At 35.7% G+C, this 5,589-nt stretch overlaps 1 non-coding gene across 1 annotated transcript; it reads left to right on the forward strand.

Annotated features, from left to right (window-relative positions):
* Positions 1-5,517: 5,517 nt before the first annotated feature.
* On the forward strand, positions 5,518-5,589 carry Trnac-gca. The gene has a single exon. It is a non-coding gene; the product is annotated as a tRNA-Cys (tRNA).

Below are 5,589 nucleotides of genomic sequence, written 5' to 3' on the forward strand. Positions count from 1 at the left end.
TTACAGTTTGAGTTCTTTTGTATTATATAAGTTGTACACATCGCGGTACATATATACCTATACTCATCGAAATCATTACTTATTAGTTATTATTATACTACGTTGTCACACGGAAAAAAATTATAACTAAATAATTATAGGTAGAAATATTATAGTTAAAACAAACATATTTTAGTTGCATTTACTACATTTTTACCAAATACATTAGTCAAATTAACGAACGATAACCACTTACCATACATTTAAAATTTTATCGTCGAATGGTAATTCTAATGTTTTTTCATATTAGTCATTACTGCATTATGTTGTCGATAAGTGTTTTATTAGTTTTGTGTACCCCTATATTGATGACGACGTTGCAAGTTGTAGTCTATTGTATGACAGTGTTTGCTTTAAGTGTATAATGTACTGCAGCTTACCGGATTATTAAAAAATCATCAGAGCTATATAGTATTAAATGGGGTGGTCTAAAAGGAACGATGTCAATGTACAAAAGGGATGATTCAATGATTGTATAAATATTAGGGTGGCGATATGTTAGACTGAGGGCTTATAAAAAAAAAAAATAGTGGTAAAATGTGACAATAACGGTGAATGTTAATGATAAAACTTACATTCGATTTATAATTTTTCATTTTTTTAGTGCCTATTAATTACTATAGGTACTATTGTAATTTAAAAATGTAATTTAAATACTGTTTTTTTTTGGCTACAACATAATTTCGCGAGATTTTGAAATCGTGTAGATTTTATGAACCAATTTATGTAGGTACACACTATCTCGAAAATGTGATTTTTATTTGCACGGTTCCTCTTAGTTTTAAATTGCAAAGTTGACATACCAAAAATCAGGTATAAACAAAAATATATTATTGTAACGTAGGTATATGCATATAATTGTGTACAGTGGACGATGCTTATTGCTTATGTTTAGAAAATACAACTTTCGGAAGAAACATGATTTTAGTTTACAGATTGTTGGACTAATCATAATATTTGGTACCTTGACAGGGTTTATTTCCTAATGATTGGAGATATATTTTGGAATCGTCAGGCATTTTGTAGAAAGTTTAATCATCTTTCATTTGATACCAAAACATCGTGTTTTTTCATATAAAGGCCCAGCATTATCAAAAACTCTCAAAAACTCACAAATTAAATTTTTTATTCGATATTTCAATAATTAATTATTTTGTTAACAATAATTATATTATCGCAACTTAATGTTATTTTGTAACTATGATAATTAAAAAAAAATAAATAAATAAAAAAAAAAAAAAATTAACAACACCTCGACTATAATAAATAACTTTTAATTTTATGTATTTTAATATTATGTATAATGATAATTAATATACTCGAAACTTTCTCTTGACTTTTGCAATCTTTTTACTTTTAAATTATATAATAAAATACGTTTACACATATTCCAAATTATAATAAAATATATTCATTCAATCATTTTTATGTGGTTGTGAGGATATAATTTTGTTCTGGCGATTTTTATTTTGAAATGCACCGGCTATAGCTAACGAACATAACCTCCGACATTGGTTACCAACGACGGGTAGAAGCGGTTTATCATCATACAGTTTATAGACGGGCAAGTGGGTATTTTTGGTATATCAGTAATTACTGGTATTCGGTATTTAAGAAAACCACTATAACGGGATTCAATAACTTCCGTTGTTATTGGATCACAGCTGAAAATACATTTCAAAAGAACGTCCACTACTCGTGTCCAAGGTAACGTGTCGTGTAAAATACTAGATTCTGATTGGACCGCCAAAATGCGGTTGTAAAAATGTAATTGTATCTACCAATAAATATAAATCCATGACTACCACGAAGTTTTGTATTTTCAACTTTTCATCGTGTGGTTACATTTCGTTTGGACTGTTCACTGATTCGATATTTGTGTTAATTGAACTTAATTCTAATATATTATCACTTAGAGTGCCGGACCCTAAAATAACGTTTCTGATCTGAAAATTTTTTTTTTTAAATGTTACTCAAACATGTTTTTCACACAACACTGGAGTGTTGACTAATTGATGAGGGAGGCTATCCAATGAGGAACTAAAAACTTAACATCAATTTTTTTTTGAATATAAGTATAAATAGATTTGAAAATTGTCAATAGTTAAGGGGATTTAACAATGTTACCAGAGATTGAGTGTGGTTGAATTGGAATTTACTTATACTTACATTTCCGCGTCATCTGGGAACGTGTTTTTAATCTACAATTAGAGGATTCCATCATTAATTTTACAATGGGTATTCAATTTTCCCGAGTTTGGAAACTCTGTTCTACCTATATGGCTATATTGACTCGCCTAAAATCTCGTATCGCGGTAATTACCGACAATACCGTGTCTCGGTAATTACCGAAAATACTGCAATACCTTTGATACCGGTATAGTAAACAAATGCCAGATATTTAGATTTAGATTTTAGATAATGCTGTATCGAAATTCCAAATATCGCCGCCAGCCACGTGCTGTCACATAAATAAATCATGTATTACACCTATATCGTGTTCTCGATTTGCGTGAAAACAGTCGGAAATCGTCAGAAACGGATAGACCGAAGAGTCGGAACGCACGCGAAACACTTTCCGGAAAACTGCTACATTATACGCGGACGTCGTCACGCCAAACGCGTACCGACCCTCTCCCCCCCCCCCCCGTCATTGGTGCCGCACACGATACCGGAATTGAAATCCGGCACCGGCAAAATCCGAGGGGATCAGCAAAAAGCACGCAGCGGGACGTCAGCCATACACACCGTATATATATATGCCGTTCATGCGTCGTCTGGCTGACTATTATAATATTATACCGGAATATTATTGGGACAATTCACGCCGTCGCCGTTCCGAAATCCGAGCACTGGGTGAGACGCAACATCCCCGTCACCACCGAGCAGCACCACCGTTTCCGGAATTGCAGGTATCGCATGCTGGTATCACGTCGAGTTTTCCTCTCCTTCCTACACTTGGACAATATCGATCTAGCGTCACAATCCACACCAGTCGTCCGCGGGCCTTAGAGAATTTAAGACGATATAGTTATGTCATCGTATAATCTATGACGATGTATAGAATGCGCGCGTTGATTACGGCGACCTCATACTATATTGTATGGACAAGAACTGCTGAAAACAGAGGCGACGGCACGCGGACTCCTCAACAACGTCTGTCAGTGACGTAGTCTTTACGGGAAAAAAAATACAATAACCCATATATGACCCATATATCTCACCTTGCTACCACGCACTACCGTGCGTACCACGGCCGTGCATGATGAGTAATCGAAAAGCGCCTTCTGCGGCGCGGTTGCGCTCTTTCCATACGCTCGCAATTATTGCTGCTTGTCTAGCAGTTTAAAGTCCATGCGATTGCAGCCTTCTTTTTCGTGCGGTCGGTTCTATAATTTCTAATCGCAAAGGTTCGGCGGCGGTGTCACGGAAATCAACGATACGGGTAATAACGAGATATTATATTTTTCCCGATATCAATATATGCATTCATTCCATCCGCATTATGATATTATAAGATTGAAACAAAAATATTAAAATGTAGTCGGCGCGAACCCGTGCATAGCCCGGCCAAAGGGGCCAAATACACAAACGCACATACCTATGTATACGTACTTACTGTACTCGTACAATATAATAATACACTATATGCGAGTGTATGGTATGTATGTACATATCGTACAACATACATAAATAATATGCACGGAAAATTACATATATATTATATACTGCAAATAGGTATATATATATATATATATGCGTTCGCGCGGGTTTGTTGCCGCAGATATACGGATGGTGAGTTATGCAGTTATACAAAGGGGCGGGCGAGTGGTGGGGAGGTTAGGTTATATTGTAAAGTGACCAAATTCGATTCGTGTCCGCCATTTCGTTTGTGATTTCATTTCAGCCACCGCGCCGTAGCGCAAACATTATGCAATCCTTTTGAACCTCCCCGCCGCCGTCGCCGTTCTTTGCCAACGGCGCGTTTCGCCCTATAACCCTCTGAAACCTCCTCCTCCCCCTCCTCCACCCTCTTCTGTTGCCCACACACCGTTACCAGCCATCGCGCTGCTCCGCTGCGACGGAATTCGAAAATCCCATTTGCGGCAGCCACACGTATTCGGGATTTAATCAAAACGCCCCCCCCACCCCCACCCGCCCCGGAAAAAGTCTGTCCCGAATGCGTTGGTATAATATGATATAACTATATAATAACAATTATATATGCGCCGTGCTCGAGTCCCGAATTATTATACTATTATTATTGCGCACCTATATCCGATGCTTTAATATAATAATAATAATAATAATAATAATAATGATAATAATAATAATAAAAGACACATCATCAGCGACGGTTACGTATATAGCGATATTATAGTATAGTTATTAGTTACCTATAATATATTATGCACGATGTGTGTGGGTATAATTCCGTGAGTGTACTGTGTGTATATGTTTACATACCTACACATCTAAATAATACAGCAGTAAACGCCTACTCCATATACATAACGTATTATTATTATTATTATTATTATTATAATTTTCATCACGTCGTATGGCGCAGGATTTTGCTGGGAATAAAACAGACGACGCGGCTCGCGACAAATATTATAATATAGGATAGTTATACACTTAACTTTCATTTCTATCCACACCATCGGTATAGTTTGTTGGACGTATAGGTACTTATTTTTACTATACCGACGTATAATAATGATTAGTCCACCTGTCTGCACTGGCGCCCATTTCGGCGAGGCTGCGACATGACGTGGCCCTGGAAAATATCAAAAATAAGAAATTCATGATTCTTTTATTTCTGGGTTAAAAATAGAAGTGTAAGGGTCTAAAAGTTTGGTTTGTAATTTCCAACAATATTAAATGCATATTTAACATCAAAAGTAATTTCTAATTATTTACCAATATACTTTATATAGGTACTTACTATCCGCATGTATCATAGGTATTATAGTATACTCTACACTATAGACACTACTACACTAGTATGATATTATGGATTCTTATATTGGTGAAAATAGTTTTGGACTATTTTTACAAACGACAGGACGCTAGATTGTATACTTTCAGTCATCGTGATTCATGGTGCTAAGTAATACTTCAAGATATTGGAAATCACTTTATGAACTAAAATTAAAAAAAAACATGTTTAAATGTTTGATGAGGTATGATTATTGGAAATTAAAATCATTGTTGGCATAACTCAGGCCTATATACAATTGTTGAATTAATTTGTTGAAAACATGAAACGTATTTGATTCGTACTCTGCTACTATTGTGACTGTGCAAAACAAATATGCAGATGCTACAAGTGCTTTGCTCTAAATATTATGAATACTTAGTCTGTCTGATAAACAATGAGTGACGAGGCAAAACGTGTCAATTCATCACATAGCAACAATTGTTAAATTTAAAATGTTTGTCTATCAAATCAACTATTAGTTCACTCATCATCGCGGGGGTATAGCTCAGTGGTAGAGCATTCGACTGCAGATCGAGAGGTCCCCGGTTCAAACCCGGGTGCCCCCT

The sequence above is a fragment of the Myzus persicae genome, unplaced genomic scaffold (assembly GCF_001856785.1).
Source record: "Myzus persicae strain clone G006 unplaced genomic scaffold, MPER_G0061.0, whole genome shotgun sequence".
Lineage (NCBI taxonomy): Eukaryota > Metazoa > Arthropoda > Insecta > Hemiptera > Aphididae > Myzus > Myzus persicae.